Source organism: Hirundo rustica, chromosome 3 (assembly GCF_015227805.2).
Source record: "Hirundo rustica isolate bHirRus1 chromosome 3, bHirRus1.pri.v3, whole genome shotgun sequence".
Lineage (NCBI taxonomy): Eukaryota > Metazoa > Chordata > Aves > Passeriformes > Hirundinidae > Hirundo > Hirundo rustica.
Genome location: NC_053452.1, coordinates 49,313,327 through 49,332,177, shown reverse-complemented (window position 1 = coordinate 49,332,177; position 18,851 = coordinate 49,313,327). Strand labels below are relative to the sequence as shown.

Here is an 18,851-nt window from a genome sequence, read left to right as displayed (position 1 = left end):
AAATTGTGACATCAGTCACTTCAATCTGTCTGTTAATGATGAGCAGACACAGAGACACAGACACTTCTTATCTCAGACTGTTCCTAGGGTAAAAAGGATTTTACTATTTGACTGAGATGGCATGATGAAAAATCATCTGCAGGGTCCGCACCTGGTGAGGACAAAAGCTGGATTATGGGAATCTTACTGGGATGAGATTCCCATGGGCTTCTGTTTACATGCAAATCCATAGTGATCCAGGTCCCACCGGAGACCAATTGAAATTCAGCCACAGCTGAGCCAGGTGCAGGGTGCTCCAGGTGGGGGCAGAAGGAGAGTTAATAAGGCTCCTTCTTCCTCTCCTTTCTCATTTAAAAATATCTGTCTTGCCATGTTCCTGCTTCTGTCAGTTAATGTCAACATCCCATCCACAAGATACAATACAGAGTCGCTCTGCCCTGTGGAAATTTGGAGAATGCGTGCTTTCATCAGTCTTCACAAAGTGCTCACAACTGGGTAAGTTTATAGGCAATTAAGAAACACAGTGTTCTAAAAATAACAGTCTATTTATAGTTTATAAGCTATTGTGTTGCTACCATAGTGGTCATAGTTTTCTCTAGTTTGCAAGACATATTATATGGGGGGGTTTTGTCTGAAAAGAAAAGAGTTAATAAGAACTTCTGTAATGGTTGACTGGATTAATGTTATGCTTTAGGCTCTTGGTTTTCTTAGATTCTGCAGCTAAATTGTCAGTTATAAAATTTACTAAATTAAAAAGACTAAAAATTACTTCTAAAACTGCAGGAGGAGCAGAGGCTATATTCTCAATTTGCTTGCAAAAATTTGTTGCTTGCTTGTGTCATCTGTCTGAGGTTTGCCTGCTTTAATCAATACTTGCACCATCATCAATTAAGGCAGCAGCGGACAATGGGAAAACTGGTAACATGGACTGAGTTGCAATATACAAAAGGAAAGAAACACATGAGTGTGTAACAGACTTCCATTTTAATTCAGGAGTTTTTGCACCCAAACTAATATTTTCTTACATTAGTTTCTCTGTAAAGCTTCCTTTAACTACTGGCTGAATAATAAGTGAAAACTCCATCCAGGTGATGGAGGAGTGGGAACCAGATTCTAGAGAGCTCCCTATTTACAGATTACTAAATTATATGAGGAACACTGCTGAACAACGTGCGGAGCATCTGTTCAATAAGAGCTGCAAGATTGAAGACCTGCTAAAATCATTTGGAAGCAAGTCACTTGCATGGCTTCCTTCATAGGCCTTGAGGCAATTATGTATTTAAACTCTCAGCATCTCTGTCTTCTATTTCAGTGGACAAAGGGGCACAAAAGAAATCCTTTTAAAATCTTATTCAGTCCATGTCCAGTTCTGGGTTTGTATTCCTATTGAATTTTGGTAGGTTCAATAATTTTGGTTGAAAGAAATGCAGTCCTCTGGTGCATAAAGGAAGAGGCTGGAGTGGTAGGGGGGAAACAGACATTTTTACAGTGAAGTATTATTATAGCTAATGATTCTTGTGTAATCATTTGGATGAAAATCGCAGGGTAATAATGCTTAAACCTTTCAGTCTATGTTTTGAAACAAAAAAAAAAGGCATCACCTTATTATCTAGCAGCCATTTGATATCGTGTGGAGTGTTATGAATTTGGAGACCACTTTTCTTGTTATTTTTGTTTTTTGGACTTTAATGTTTAGGCTTTATAAGGGTTTAATTGATAGGACACAGCTCAGCTAGTTACTTGGCCTTTTACTATAGCTGCCTGTTTACGGAGCCATATATTGGGGAATATCTGCTTTCAGGACAAGAGGAATGGCTGTATTACTTCAATAAAAAAGTACTCATTTCTGGGTTGTTTGCTGGGCAATAAAGAGTTGGGACAAGTTACCAGCAAGGCTTTGTATCAGACTATTCCTGGGTCAATATGAATTGTTCATGGCCAAAGCCAACTTGCAATATAAAGGGGAGTTCTTAAACCACCTTGCCTTCTCTTCCTTCCCCACAGTTTAAAGAGGGAATTACAGAGTTCAGTTGGAAAAAGCCTCTAAGACTGTCAAGTCCAACCATTAACTCACCACTGCCTAGTCTACCACTAAGCCATATTCCTAAGCACCACCTCCTTTAAACACCTCCAGGGATGGTGACTCAACCTCTACCCTGGGCAGCCTGTTCCAGTGTTTGATAACCCTTTTGGTGAAGAATTTTTTCATAATATCCAATCTAAAATCCCCCTAGTGCAACTTGAGGCAATTTACTCTTGTCCTATTGCTTGTTAGTTGGGAGATGGGACATAAAAATAATTATTTAAGACCTCAAGACAAAGCATTGTGATGCAAGAGGATACAGATGTGAATTCAGTCCTTCACCTGCAAGGGTTGCCTCTGCACTGAGCAGTACCTGCTTGCCTGAGCAGTCTCAGTCAGGAGGTTGGACAGGGCTGGTGATTTGGAACTTGGTTTTACTGTTCTCTACCGATGTCCCTGGATAGCACACTGCAGCTGGCAGGAGTGGAAGTGTCACATATTTCCAGGATAACTGTTGTCTCTTAGCCAGGGAGTATTTGTCCCAGGCAAAGCTCTGGGACACCACAGAAATGAAGGATGCAGCTCCCTATGTGAAGTGTAGAGACCTAGGTCTAGGATATGTAAAAGCTGGGGCAAAGTGAGGCCTTTTTGGTTCTCCAGAGAGAATATTTTCATCAAAGATGTGCTGACAGAGACATCTGTTTAGGTACTGGTAGCCCTTTTTACAGGCCTGGCATGGGATTTGTCTCCCGTCAACACCTCTGATTGATATTTCAAAGATGTCATTACTTGGAACCAAGCAAAGTAGAGGGCTAGCTCATCCAAGGAGATGGCTCAGGAACAGCCTTTCTGATTAAATCAGCCAGATCTCTCACAGAGGTATTCTGTAAATTTAGGATAAAGGCACAGGGCCTCACTCTTATTTCTGTTGTTTTGTGATACAGCCCATTACCTTCCCAGGGAATGTTTTTTCACAGCCATTCTGTTTGTCACAGCCTTCCTTGTATTATCAGATTCTTGAAAACCTCAGCCTAAAGGCAGGTGGTCCTAAATCACTTATTTTCTACTGAAATATTTAAAGATTATTTTTAAAAAGAGCCTTGGCTTATAGTGTGTTTTTAGGAGAAGAAAGCAGGAGAGCCGTCCTAACCGTATTCTGCTGCAGTGCTTGCTTATTTAGTTTGTCTGTGTAACTTCAGAACTGCTGATTCATTTCCAGGCTTCGAAACTAGTGACCCCAAACTTGGCTCCTTTCTAACCTGAGGAACATTTTTTTAATGGTATGTAGACAAATTACATGTTAATGTAAATCATCATACTTAAGCTAGAGTTAATCTGATTTGCTTTGTGGAAGGCAAAACAAGCAAATTCCTTCAAGGCTGTTCCTCTGATTCAGACTCCGGTCAGAGCCTCTTTCTGGAGCGGCCAAAATGTGAACGGTGGTCAGAAAATAATTGTGCTTCAGCATGGGGAGTGTAACAGCTTACAAGAGAAATGCCTGGCCCATCCCTCCACGGTCTAAACCAGTGCACAAGGACAGTGCCAGAGCGCTTGCCAGACCTCTCTCCTTCTCCATTAATGCTTTTGAGTCAGGGCATGTGCAGAATTCAGTGAGGCGGAAATATCGCTACTTCTTCCTCTCAACACTTTTTCCCTCTGGGGCAGTTTGTTAATGTCGGGGGGGAAGGAGGGTGAGAGCAGGGAGGGTGTGGGGGGCTGGAAATCAAGCCTGTGAGTCATACAGGGGAAGTTCATTACGGGTCACACAGCTGTATACCCGGGCTGAAAAGGGCTGCTTGCTTGCTGATGAAAGAGTCTTTCATTGCTGGGGTTAACAAAGTAACATGGGATTCTGTAGCTGCACAGGAGATTATGGAAGCTGCGTTTCTGAAATCAGATTAAAAACAGGTGTGAGATGCAGTAAAAGCAAGGGATTGGTAAATTGCCTTAGAGGCGTGGATATCTGAGCTAGCCTATGTGCTCATGTGTGTGGATTGCTTGCATTAGCAAAGGTTCAGCTAAGAGTAAAGAAGATCTTTAGATGCGTCCCTTTGGTTTTGTTTGAATTTCGCTGCACTCTAGAAAAATGCATAGGGACTCAGCAGCTTCCCTCAGGGACGTGAAGGGTACAGAGTTTACAATCTGCCTTTAGATAGTTCCAAAATACAGAGAGAACTTGCAGAGTCACCTCTTGGCTTCCTACAGGTGAGCTTCTAGATGGATGCACCAAATGCTTGTCTAAACACAGCTAAGTATCTGATTAAAAACTACATTTTGGAGAAGAGAAAAAACTCCCAAGTAATTAACATCTAGCAGAGTGCTCTTCTTCTAATTGCTGGGTGTATACATTAGCTACCAGTGAAGCAAGTACTTGCAGCTAATTGTGATAAATCTGCCTTTGGAAAATAATCAGTTAAAGTAATTTAAATTTAAGTGAACTAAGACTGGACATTGGGTCCAGGTATCAAATCCTTTTTCCCTATGCTTTTAGGTTGTTGTAATTTAATCCTCCAGGGCATATGTGATTTACCAGGCAAGAACACATAGACCTTTTATTGATATAGAAACTCTTAATCTATGGTACAGTTCATACTCTTCTGAAAACAAAATGTATGCAGTATATTCACTTCTGAATAGAAGAACACTTTTTTCACTCTTCCATAACCATCCATGTTTAAAAGGTTGGAAAGATAGACAGGAAAAGTAGAGAGGATAAAACTTTGAGGTTACTGTTTTGGGGTGAGTATTCCTGCCAGATGACTCAGAATTCAAGCTGCTGCTCACTTTGCAATGCCAAGTGAAAATCTCACTGATGTGAAGAGTAAACTGGACTGGACTGCAAAATCTGAGGTGGACTTCTTTAGTTGTATACCACCATCCCATCATCTTTCTGGGCTTTCCTCCAAGAGATGCATACTGTAGAACAAAGATGGAGCAAGAAAAAAGGCATACAGGGTCACTGCCTACAATTTTTAATAATGAGAAATAGTTTGAATGGTCTACTGTCCATCTTCCATAGCCTGCGGTTAACTTAGACAGAGCATTAAGTATTTATCTGTGAACTTAAGAGTTCTGCCTGGACAGCATGATGATGCCCTGAAAGGAAACTGTTCTTTTGACATTACTTCACATGAAATTCTTGTGAATCAGCTAGGAAAATGTGGTCTTTAAGAAACTGGGTTTGATGAAAAAATTATCTTCAGATAGGCTGCTCTCTGCATGTGGTTATCAATGTTACAGTTCAAAATTGAAGGAGATATGAGTTAGATTCTTTGTATGAAAGGATGTTTTCTTGGTTTTTTTCCTTGGTTTGGTTTTTACATAGCACAAAGGAATAATGTGATCTCAGAACTTCAGAAATAGAGCAAAAGCCTCTGAGTTCATGGAGCATTTTGCTCCGTGAGCTTTAATTGCAGCAACAGAGGTAGAGGTTGGGTGCTAGGAAAAAATCACTAACTCAAACAAAGCAGCAACCTAAAAGTAAAGGTAATGAGATATATTCTTAGACCTCAGAAGCTGAGAAGGTCTTTAAGAACAGACTGGACAAACACTAATCAGAAATTACAAGACTGAAGCTGAACCTGGGAACACACTATGCTACTTCATAGAGACCTTTCTAATCATGCCTTGTATTGTGCTATAACTTATGATAAAACTTGCACCCACACATATTGCCTTCATGGAAAGGTTAACTTCTAAATGGCTGAACCAGAAGTGAGGTCTTTTTCTCCCAAGAAATTGAAAAATACTAAATTGATAATGATGTACTGAGTCATTCTTTCCACTGCACCATCAAATTACAGGCTTGCATCTGTCAGCCATATGCCATTCCAGTCTTTCCTGTCTTGATTTCATTAATAGCACTGGGCCAAACCAGGCAGAATTCCTGTTTGTGTAGGCAGGTGCACTCTCTCATTAGCATCTTCTTGCTTTCTGTTTTAGTGAGTATAGCCCCAATAATATGACATTTCAAAATCACATACTTCATTAATAGATGTACCTTAGAGTTAGTTCCTAGATGGCAGAAATATAAACACCCTCTTTATTTTCAGTTCCTTGCTTCTTGCCCCTTACAGGTACCCCATTTTTGCCATGTTCTTCCTGAGCTTCTTGTTCTGTTCCTCATCCCATATCTGCTGATCTCAGGAGGAGCTTTGTAATACTGACAATGATTTTGTCTGACATGAATATGAATTATATGCTTTGTCTAGAAATAATTATGCTACTGAATTGATCCTCTACTGAAGCGATGGCTTGACCTCCCTACTCTTTCTGTGTTAGAAAATGCTGTGGGACACATGCGGGAGGCTGTTTTTGTAAGGCTGGATGACAGTTCAGAGATACGGGACATAATTGTTCTCTGGCAAACAAAAAAAAGTCTCAGTAGGACAGATATGCTAACAGCCCTTTGCTGCTTTAATGAAAAGGCACCTAAATGTCTGCTTCTGTGCCCAGAAAGCTTTTGGAAGATAAAGCCCAGGCTCTCTAATACAGATAAGCAACTTGGATATGATTGCAGATATGGGACTGGGAGTAGTTTTGTTCGAATCAGTGAATATCACTCCCAATTTAATCACCTTGCTAAGAAGGCATTGCAATGTGGTTAATTCTATAACTCCCTCCTAAGTGTTTCTCAAGCTTTTCTCTGTGTCCATAATCATCATCTGGAAACCCTCAGACTGCCTTGTGAAAACCCTTGTGATTCAGGCGGGTGATCAGTAATTGCCCCACTGCTGCTGCGAGCTGTGGGAGGTGAACCAGCCACCAGGAGGTTTCTGGTTCTTAAATACTTGGGAAGTGCTGGGAGGAGGAAAGGAGGACAAAAATCTTGACATGCACAAGAAGAAAAGTGGTGCAAAAATTGTGGCGCAGTGAGGAAGCTCTTTATAATATTGTTCAGAGATCTAAGTCATGCTACTCTAAGACACTTCCTCCGCAGGTGAAAAGGAAGGGTTTGGATGTACTGAATGTCATTTATCATGGAGGACTCCAAGTTGGTGGGGTTTTTTTTCCTGTTTATGTTTAAATTGTTTTGTTTACTGAAGGGGCTGATTTTTCCAAAATTATGGTTTCCCTGACCTGTCTTAATGTTCAACATAGTTCTGTGGTTTTATAGTCTCTTCACATTAACTCTACAGTAAAGCTAATATGATAGAATGACATTGTGCCAGAATCTCTGAACATGTTTTTACGTAAAAAAATATATTCAAAACCACAAAACAAACCATATTGCTCTCAAAAGAAAGGGGATGTTCAATCATATCAAGACTCATTCAACTGATGTGGAGGTGAGTTGTTTTGTTTTAGGAGTATATTTTGAAAAGACCCAGTCCTCACTTAAAGTAATTTAAGTAGTTTTTAGTATCCTTTCTCAGTCCTCAGTTTCACCACTGACAATGCTTTTTCCTGTCATCAGTCTTTTGCTAAGAGAGATTTACAGTTCCTTCCCAGAAAGAGTAGATACTTGGCCCTCCTATCTAAGTCTTTATTTACATACCAGCTACTTCTGATTTGAGAGTTTTTAGGCTTTTTGAGAGGAAATGTTATTTTTTTTTCCATTTATATCTCAATTTTATTTTTATCTCAGGTTTTATTCATCTTTATCCAGGGCTGTTTTGCCAGGAAGAAAATGTTGACTTTAAATTTCTGTTTGTTGCAGGAATGCACTTTAAAAATCCCCTTAACAACAAATGTCAGTTCCTTTGAAATTATATTTCCCAACTGTTGTTTAATTTGCAGAAGAAGTAAAGCCTCCAAAGGTACATAAAAATGTTCTTATTCTTTCAGTAGAGCTAATAGGTTTTGAAATCTGACGAAATGTGGTCAATTCTATTTGAATCAGTTCCATTTCAGCATTTCTACCTAATATAACCAAACTGACAGAAAAAAAAATTGACTCTTGAGATGATAGATATAATATTTTTTTTATTTCCCACTGAAAGACTGCATATTCCAAAAAGTCTCCTTTCTATATGAGAACAGAAGATGCAGAATAGGTTGCAAAGACTGCCCTGAAATTGGCCAGGCTGTCTCTAGAATGGGGAGACATTGACTGAAGTGTATTCTTCAGGTTTGAAAAAGGGGAGAGAAAACAAATAAACAGCATAATCCAAGGTGTATGCTCATGTATGTGCGAAGCAGTACCTCTGGCAGAAAAATAATTCCCTGGGATTCCCTGCTTTCAAGGGTAGGAGGAGGCTTTGTGGGGCTGTCTTGGTATCCTGATGTGAGTCCCTGGACTCTGTTTTAGGTATGGACCCTCAGCCTTTGACAGCTCCTGGTGCTCTTCTGTGCTGCAGGGAAGAGGGAGGGAATAGATTTGCTCAGAGAAGATTGCTTGTGGTATTGGAACAAGCAGTTGGAGTGAGGTCTTGCCTACAGGTGGGATTATATATTGTATTGTTTGTATATGTTGACATATGTTGGAAGATGAAAAACCACTTTTACTTCAGCTAGTGTCACTTGTAGAAGTGCCTATAGTGCTGTCATTTAGGAGTGAGCCAGTAATTCATACTATTTTTGAGCTACCACAAAAAGTGTGGATTTTCTGTGACATAGCTAGAATATTTGTGTTCAAGCGCTGTGTAAAATGGCCTTTAAACATCATAAACAACTGCCAGACTAAATAATGTAAGAATTACAGAAACCTCAGTACTCATAATGGCCTCATATGCTGGTAAACTGAGTTATGTTAACTGGATGGCGTTTCCTAAGAGCAGAGAACAGGAGAACTGGAAAGAATCTCAGCTGAGTTAGTATTGAGTCAATACCCAAGTGCCTTGAGTAGGCACTGAGATAACGGTGTCAGAAACAAGGGAAAGAATTCTAGCATCCACTGATGAGATAACAAAAAAATTGTAGCATCTTCACACAGAATCTAAACTGGTTATTTGTTTTATTGGGATGGCTTTTGTCTCAGTTTGTATCTGGAGACCAGACGTACTTCTTTCCTTCAACTGTTTCGTGTTGAATTGGTGGTGTGTGAGGTTATTCCTGAAGTTACTTGATTAGCTTGGACTGAACCCATCTTGCTGCCTTTTCTTCTATTTATGGAAGTACCTATGTTGATGTTTCATTGCAAAGTAGCCAACAGTAATATTAAAAGCATAAAGACTTCTGTCTCCATCACAGCTGGGGTTTCAGTTGGGTCAAATCTGTCACCAAAACCACTGGAGGAAGTACCTCAGAGAAACACACCCTTCACTCACCCCCAGCTTCTCACTGGCCTTGAAGGAGCCCCACATTCCGTGAATGGGATTTCTAGGGGGTTGTGGAGAGTGCCAGGGATACTAGGCAGCTCCTTTGAATCATTAGATCCCATGATGCTCAGCTCTAATGAGAGGAAATGCACTTCAGAGTGCTGAGACTGGTGATCTCTTTTTACTACATACCAGTGACTTACTGTTCACAGCAGTCTCCTGAAGGGAGTGGGAGCTGTGCATTCAGCCCTTCCCTGGCCACACAAGCTTTGTTTGTTATGCAGCACACAGCCTCAGTTTAAACTTTTTCCCCTTTGTAAGTTACAGACAAGGGCAAGACAGAAACGCATGCATTTGGATAGAGGAGTAGGCTGCTTACATCTATATAGGTTACTGTCAAGATCTACACATGCTACCTCAAGTGCAAGGGGCAGTAGAAAATTGAAAATTTAGTTAATTGAATAGATATTCATCCTAGAAACATGGCTTCCTAGTACTTCATGTCTATAAAGACTGGAATATTCCTGAAATTTGCCAGCTTTTCTAGCACTTGCACAGGTAACGTCAATGAAAATAAAATTGGTCTTGTTTCATATCCCCATTGCTGCTTCTCCCCTGGGGAGACAGCAGATAATGAAGTAACATGGAAAAGAGGAGGATTTCAGCAGGAGCATTACGTGTGGGAAGGGCTTCTTCCCTTAAATCAGTTGAAGAGAAAGACCAAAGTGTTTGAGCAACAGGACTTGCCAGGATACTAAGGCAGGAAGCTAAGAGAAAAATCTGTGGGATGGATTTGTGACATGAAAGGATATTAACTGTCTCCTTCCCACATCCATTTCCCCCCTCCTACCTCCACTCACTGTTTTCTTTGGTGGAAAAGTCCTGTCTTTTCCTTTGATCTCCGACTGGCCTGTCTGTGTGCAAACCGGCCTGGCAAGGGTCCCTGGAACATCTTCGGTTTAGAATTGTGCCCTGTGAGGTTTTAATGGTGCTATTTGGTAGGAGAGTGGTAACAATATAGACCATCACATTCCCAGGAACAGTCTCAAGAATTATCTAATTAACAAGGACAGAGAGCACTGGTAGTTGCTTTCTAAGAGTCTTTGCTGGGTGTTCCTGGGGAGCTGCAGTGAAACGACAGAAGCTCTACTGATATTTAGCAACCAAAAATCTGATTATCAGTTGCTGAGAAGAAACTGCAGTGGAAGAATTACAAGAGGTTCCTCTTCTTTTAAAATCTCTTCATCTGTTACATGTCTGGTTTTCTAGAGATGGTATTCAAATTCCTGATACCTCCTCCTTGAAAAGCTGTTGGTTGTGGTAAACAGTATTTATTCTGAAATCCAGATAAGCTGCTCTTCTAGATTGGTAGTTCAGATGTATCTGAATTAATCTGGAAGTGAGGTGCCATGCATCTTAATATGACAATAGAAAAAAGACTACAGGTCAGACCAGGGGATTCGCTTACTATCCTAGCTGCTATAGTGGCCACAAATGGGGGCACGTAAGAGAGTGAAAAGAGTAGGAACGTAGATAATCCTGAATATTCTCCCAGGTACAACTATTATTGTCCTAAGGAATGTTATAAAATGAACACTTATCCTTTTGTTTGCTTGCAACCTGGCTCCAAATTACTTTCTTTAGTGCTTCATTTATTTTAGTGGCAAAGGGGGCAAACTAGTGATACCCTTTTAACCCATTCATGAACATCATGATTTTGTACACCTCTCTCATGACCTGCTTTTGTCTTCTCTTTTTGTGGCTGAGCTGTCCAATCCTCATGCTCATGATCTTTGTTGCTTTCCACCTCTGAATCTGTTCCAGACTCCCACAAGAGATGCAGAGATTGCACTCATGATCCAAATACTCATGAACCAAATGAGCCGTGGCATGATGTAGGTCATATTTTTTTTTTCCTCTGTTTATCACCCAGTAGTGCCTAGACTTTAAGTACTGCAAAGAATTGAGCTGGTGTGTTCATGGAGCTTCCTCTTACATTTATATAGATATATCCTATGTTCCTATTTCTGTTGTAGTCTCAAGATACCACTTGTGAGTGGTAATGGTCAGCAAAATGGTAAGGACCATCATTTATATGTGAAGCTGGAATTGTACTTTGTCTTCTGTGCATCCTTTATTATCACCTACACTGAATTTCCTCTGCTCCTTTATTGTCCGCTCAGTTCTTTGGCCCTATAGTTTTTCTGTTGGCCCTCACATTTAATAACTTAATATTAACAAAATATGAAAACTTTCTCACTCTCTTTCTCACCCTCTCTCAGGTACTTCACCAGGATGGGAATTAGCATGAATTCAGGCAGAACAATCAGTCAGCAAGAAATGACCATTTACTTCCAATTTCAGTTTCTACTTTCAACTGATTATCTGTCTATGTTAGCACATTCTTCCTTTATGCTGTACTTGCTTGTTTTCACCACTTCAGTTAGATATCCCTTTGGGAATCAAAGTAGGTTTTTTCAGCTGTATGAGACTTATCTACAGAGTTCCTTGCCCCCTTCAAAATATAGTTTTGCAAGGCATAATTTTTCTTCCAAGCCCTATTGACTCCTGAAGTTGATCAGTCAGATGCCTATTATTTCTGCATTCTTTTTATTTGAAGTTGCTATCTCTTTGCCCACTACAGGTCAAGAGGCCTGAAGTTCCCTTGAAAATGTTTGTTAAAAAATAACATCACATTTTTCGTGGTCCTCTGACACTGATGCAATGAGAGGCTGCACACTATCCTTAGTAATTCAGTTATTTCATCCTTGAGTTCCTTTAAAGCTCTTGGGTGAATACCATCTGGACTTGGCAATTTGTTAAGTTCATTTTGTGAATTTGTTTCATAACTTATTCTACAGTTACTTCAATTTCAGACAGCTTCTCTGAGTCACTCATTAAAAAAAACCCTCCCTTGAAAGACCCCCACCATTTTGTTGTTGTTGTTGTTCTGGGAACATGGGAATCTTCCCAACTTCTCCCAGACTGAAGAGCTGTGCAAGAAATAGCATCTTCTCTTCATACATTTCTGCTCTTATATTATTATTGATATATATTCTATATTTCTATGGCTGTATTACTTTTATCATTTGTGCTTTGAAACATTTACGTCTGCCTCTCTGTGTGTTTAGGTTTTAGTCTGTAGGAATTCATGATCTTTTTTTATTCTGTTCATTTGGACACACATCTTCCACTTTCTAAGGGCTGTCTCTGTTAAAGTATCAGTAACAATACTGAACTCTTTTAGCTCCCTTTCTTAAGGATTCCTCAGTAGATTATATTTATGGCCCCCATGTTTTTGTATTGCAGTTTTACCCAGCTTTGAGTGCATGGATGGGATTCTTGTCTTTACCAAGGTTTTCTTTAATTTTACAAAGAGTTATGGCTTTCTGCAAGTCATTTTTCTGCTGTGAAGAGGAAATATTTTTTCATTTTTTTCTGCTCTGAGTGATTGGGTCAGGGATTCCTTTTTCATTTACCTGGAAGCTTATTCTAGATAATCAACTACAGCTGTGTAGCCACTTAGATCCTCCATGTGCTCGTTGAACATTGTTAAAATAAAAAACAAACCCCCCACACATATATACATACCCATATATGTGTACACATGTATTCTATGTATATATGAAATATACATACACAGTAATGAAAGGGAAATTTTATTGTGTTCTGAATCCCTAGCAGCATATGGGATGTACTGGCTAATTCTGGATCATTTTTATGACTTCACGTAGTAGAGTTCCCAATGTGCTTGTTCCATAGCCTTTTATGTTTTTTTCTGTAAATCTCTCTCACTGGGTTGCAGTGACTGTAGTGAACAGTTCAGATAGCTCATAGTTGCTAAGCACCAACCAGGCCTTTAGTAGAAGGGAAAAGATAAGTAGGCAAATTTAAAAATCACAAGAAATTGTATTGATCCCTAACTGCATGATTTGCTCTGAAATGATTTGATTTTGTCATTCTAAAACAGGCAGTTAGGAAGAGCAGAGGTCTAACCTGCACTTTACTTCCTCTGATTGCATATGGCATGTCTCGAAGCATATCTTTACAGGGATCTTAAAATAAAGCCAAGGTGACTTGCTTCCTCCTTATAAATTAACAATTTTTATCAGTTACTAAGAAACACAAGCAATATTATCTGCTGGTAGCAGCTCTCTGCATGTGGGCATCCTGAAATATTGACATCATTTGAACCATAAGGGTTCTGTGCAATTGCATTTTTAAGGCTGTTTAAAATGCTAGCAGAGTTGCTTATTAGTTTTAAATGTCATTAATAAAAGCAATTAAAACCCGTTCATTGTATGTCTGTCTTCCTGATGCTATGAGTTCAATTGATTTGTGGGCACCTCCCTGTGTACTGTACATTTATCCTTGTCCTCCTGGGAAAGATGAGAAAAATGCCTAGTAATGAGATGGTTAAAGGAAGAATGCTGCCTTCCTAGCGATGACAGTTTTTATATCTAATGCTTTGATCCTGCTGGCCCACTGCAGTGAGCTTTGAGCGCTGTCTGTGCTCTAAAAGTGGTCAGAATGCATCACAGATGGGAAAAGGTTCACTTACCAAAACCCACTTTTTTCCTTTTTTTTATTAATTTTTTTTTTTTTTTTTAATTCAGATTTAGTTGAAAGGCTTGATCTGAGGAAGGTCAAAAGACAACTTGGTTGTAATAAGGTTGAGGCATTTTAGCTCAATTTTATCTACCAATCTCATCACTGACACTCCATGTTAAAAGTTCTATTTTAGCGTTTGATCTGGCTTTTAATGCCGTGTTGTGCCGTGACCAGAATAGTAGGCAGGGTGTCATGCAGAGGACACCCGCTGCGGGCACCCCTCTGAGAGCAGTGCCAAACCAAAGCAAATATGCCTGAGTCCCTCCAGCTACTGCTGTCATCCAAGAAGAAGGAATATGATTGTTCCCTGTAAATACATCTTGACACAATATGACCATCACTTCCATGTGCACACACGGTGTTATATAATACAGCGTGTAGACATTCGTAGGAAACTTTGCAGTCGTTGTCATATTTTCTTTTCCTCGATCAGATGTTGATTTACAAGGACTTTCTGATCTCTTTCAGTAGTGGTAGAATTGTAACTTAACATTTCTTTTGGGTTCTAATTTTAATACCAGCATAAATGCTATTGCAAGTAATAGGGTTTTTTTCAGTGAATGTTGTTTAATTTTGTTGCGTGCCTTAATGGCTTGCAGCTGTGGAGAGACCAGTGAGAAACTTTGATTGCAATTTCAGCCTCACGAGTAAGATTTGTAGTGAGGTTAAATTTGCCTGCTCATTCATAAGAAGCACTACATATGGTGAAATAGGATTTATTTCGCCTGAACCTTGTTCTCTGAAACAAGTCTAGGCGAGTTGGCTTGGACGTATGCAGCTGATGAGGAGAGGAAAGTTTTTCAACTCGTGAGCCCTCCCATGCATAGAGCCTGCCTCCTTTGGACGTGACAGATTATGCTGTGGAGCAAGCAGGCTGTGTTTTTTCATTGTCTACATATCCAGTTTGTAACTTAATATTTATGTTGGGTGCATAAAATGAGAAGTGTAGTTGAAGGATTAGGACTTCAGCAGTCCTCTGATCGAATTAATCTATGCAGGTGGGTCAGAAGACCTCTACTTCTTTCTTTTACTAGCCAAGTGATACTATTTGCTCAGGTGTGGGGCAATGCTGTACCGTCTTTTTAACTTTGATCTGTGCAAAACCAGTGTTGCCCACTGCTCTCAATGTATAATCCAAACTAGACCTCCTTGTAAGCTGCATCTTGTGTCAGCCTTATCAACTGGCAAACAGTTATTATTCACTGAATGTAAGATACCTACCAACGTTGATAGGCCTGGCTTCTTTCAACACGTCTGAGCTTTCCTGATGCATGACTGTACCATTTTTCTCTTTCTAAAATGCTAACCTGCTTCTGAAACAAGATTCTTCTCTCCAAATGAATGGCATTTCTGAGGCAATAACTTACAGTTTGATTATTATTTACTTAGATAAAGACTAAGAAAAACTTTTCACCCTTACAAAGCAAAGGACTGAAAGTGTTCAGAGGGAAATGGAAAATATGGGAACACTCCAAACCTTGTATAAACTGAAGCAATCTCTCAAAATGTGGGGGCTGCTCCTTGGGAGAGGATTTCAAAGACACTTCATATCCTTTTGGAGGCACTCTGGATATAAAAACTAAAGGCACCGTAGGGAGTCACAGTCCCACCTTGTGTGCTGGGTGGATATAAACTTCCCATACAAACACATTCTGGTATTGAATGACATGGCAATGTTAGCACTTGATAGTTTGCTTTAACAATGATATTTTTGTCTCCTCTCCCTATCATTCTCAAGTTATTTAATGGTTGAATCATTGCTTTATGACTGTTGGTAAAGTTAAATTGAAGCAAATAAGCTTTGAGGTTAAAAGGGAGAGAGACAAATATATCTAAATTTTTTTTTCACTTACACCTGTTTATGCAGAAATGTGAAAATATTTTCAGCCTCTTCCCAGCAGGGATTTCAGTACTCAAAGTGATTCCTGCTTCCCTCTTGATTTGGCACTAATATGTCCTTTAGGAAGGCCTGGGAACATCTGAAAGATGAAGGAAGCACTCTCCAGCACCTGCCAGCTTTAGAGTTTATTGCTAGCTGGGGCTTGAAGTGGTAGCAGAAGAAAGGTATCATTAGCAGAAAATGCTTGCTGCTTTGGGTTTGTTGTTTGTTTCCCCTTCCTTCATTTTAATCATCCCAGCTATGGAACAAATGATCATTTCCAAGCAGTTCTGTTGAGTTAGGGCTGATATGTCTGAGTGTGCTGGCACCAAGGTTAAAAACACCACAACCCAGGACACACTGTTCATAGTCTGCTTTTTTTACACAGCCATCTCAGAAACTGGGCAAATAAAATGGTGAGAAACCTCAAAAGCAGAAAGCTCAGTGTAAAATGGTGTGAGTTAAATTACTGTGCAGCAGATGATAGAATTTTGTACACAAGTATTGTCTGCAAGGCATGACTAGCTAGCAGGATAATTTTTTTTAACCAAGTCACTCTTAATTACATAGAAAATATTGTGACAATTTATTACTATTGAATTTCTGAAAGAGGTATTTTCAGTTGCAAGTGGTAATTATAAAACATAATTATAAGTTATATTAATATATGTTACATGTAAATGAAGTTGTACTTCAGCTCAACTCAAGTCACTCTTTTAAGATTATTGCTAAGTGTGAAGAATGGGGCAGACCTGAAAAGAGAATAGACTTTATGAACCGACAAAAAAATTCTGAATTATATTTCAAAATTTCAATTTTAACTAAATAATTAGCGTCACAGGTGCAACACCGTTGAGAAGACAGAAGAGGTTTTGTAGTAAAGACCTTTAATTTTCCATAAGCTGCTTGATATGGAACAAAACCTGGCCCATATAGGAACAAAATCTGGCCCATTTAGTAACTTTTCACAAATTACTTGGAGGGTCTTGCTTGAAAAGGGTGAGCAAGATTTGCTGTCTGAGTCCAGATACAGTATACAGCTAATTAACGTCACAGAACACTCAGCCACAAAATAATATTTACATCAGCATCTAAAAACCACATTGTATTTAATATGTGCACTGGAAATATGCAATCTGAGGGAAATTAGGCAGGGAAGCAATACACTTTTAGAGTTTGGGACTCCTTGATCACTCCAATGAAACAAGAAACAGCCAGTTTTCTGGAGTGAGTCTAACAGGAATGTTTCTAGTTTAAGGGTAGAACAAACATATCCCCATCAGTCAGGTACTTTCCCCCCCCCAAGATGTCTTTTAAATTAGTAACTGAAACAGCTTCCTTCCTCCTTCTGCCTACTGTTACCCACTGAAGTATCCTGGCGCACGAGTGTTTCCCGTGTTTGCCTCCATGAGGGGATTGCTTGCCACAGACTTAATATATTACGCTGCTGTACTGAAACCAGGGCTGATCACTCCAGTGATGCATTGTTGCCTCTGCGATGCATGTCAGTGCAGCAGGACCTCTTGTAAAACTGCCTCCTGCCCTGTAAAAGCAGCTCCAAAGCCATCCGTTCCAAGGCAGTGTAGTGAAGTTGTACAAAGAATCTGATTGCTACCAGGCTCTTTGCTTACTAGGAATTTTTTTTTTCTTGGAAAACTTAGTTATAAACCCATTAAGGCTGGAAAAGACCTCTAAGATCACCTAGTCTAGTCCTTAACTCAGCATTGCCAAGTCCATCACTAAACCATGCCCACATCCCCACACCATCTGAACACTCAGGGATGGTGAATCTATCACTTCCCTGGGCAGCCCACTGCTTGTCTGCTGCCTCTATGAAGAAGTTTATAATATCCAATCTAAACCTTGTCTGGTGCAACTTGAAGCCCTTTCTTCTTGTCCTATTGCTTGTTACCTGGCAGGAAAGCCCAAACTCACTACAACCTCCTTTCAGGGAATTGTAGATTCCAACTTGCAACTCATAGCACTTGTCTTCATCCTTTGGCCAGCTTAGAGTCCCTATTAAATAACAGCTGTCTGTGGTCCTGGAAGACCCTGGCACAGCTGCTCTCTGACAAAGGCAAGAGGACCTGAAAGCCATAAAATAACTCTGTACTGAGAGAGAGACATAGGTGTTCTCTCTGTTACCAGCTATAGTCATGATCTGGTGCAATGCACATTATTGATTTCAAACAACAGGTTCTGTGTTGCCTTCTGCGACAGCCTTCTCTTTGTTTTTTCCTTTTTGTGACCAAAAACTTTCAGAAGTGGCGACAGCTGAGTTCTGGTACCCAGTTTAGAGGGTGTGAGGAGCCCAAGCCAAAAGAACTGGTTTTAAGAAATTCACAGGAAAAAAAGGTGATCAAGTAAGTTTTTTCAGTAATGTTTTGAAGTTGGCTCATTTACACTGATCATAATTACACAATGCATACTACCTTTTTCACTTTTAGGGAAGAGGACAACTTTATTTTTGTCATCTTGAACTCTGATTTTTCCTAGTTTGACTCCCTTTATTGGTGCAATAAATATTTAGCATGTATAACTATGGTACTGTTCAGGGTACCGGATGTCCTTGAGTTTCTCTTCTGTAGTGACAAGTAGTGCAAGCACCCTGTTGTGTTAATGGGTGTACTTACTAAATTATGAATCATTTAATGTATTTTTCTAAAAATCTCTTCAAGTACTTATTATAAATTTATTTCAATTTAATTGAAATTTGAAATAGATAACCATGTGTTCTCCATATGAAAAAAGAAAAAAACTGAAATGGGGAGATGAATTAGAACACGTTTATGTGGAAGTCTACAAAGCTGCTTTTGTAGCTTAAGTTTTTTCCTGCGTGGCTCAGTACATACAGAATCAGACTTTGTTCAGCTGGCGAGGATTTAGTTTTAATCAATTAAAGAGAGGCAATGTTTAGCCCTTCTCAAATTTGAGCCTTCTAGATCCTGTGTTCTCAGACTAAAATATTTTTTCCTAATTGGAAGCAATCTGGGAATTTGCTGTGATTAGCACTAGGACTGTGAGTCCCCAAGCTGAGTTTTGGAGCTAAGACTCAGCACAGCTTCAGTCTTTGTGTTAGCCACTGCAGAGAAGATTGGAGAGTCTGTGCAAGAAGTCTGTCTGGGTTGGATTTCTGTTC

At 39.7% G+C, this 18,851-nt stretch overlaps 1 long non-coding RNA gene across 2 annotated transcripts in view; it reads left to right on the top strand.

Moving 5' to 3' along the window:
• Positions 1-366: 366 nt before the first annotated feature.
• The window catches only part of LOC120750567 (uncharacterized), a 37,485-nt gene continuing 19,000 nt past the window's right edge, over positions 367-18,851 (top strand). Inside the window, exons 1-2 of one of the 2 annotated variants that reach the window (XR_005700048.1) lie at positions 367-495; positions 3,243-3,303. This is a non-coding gene — a long non-coding RNA (uncharacterized LOC120750567). The remainder of the gene's footprint in view (positions 496-3,242; positions 3,304-18,851) is intronic. The other variant, XR_009207663.1, reaches the window with a different exon arrangement.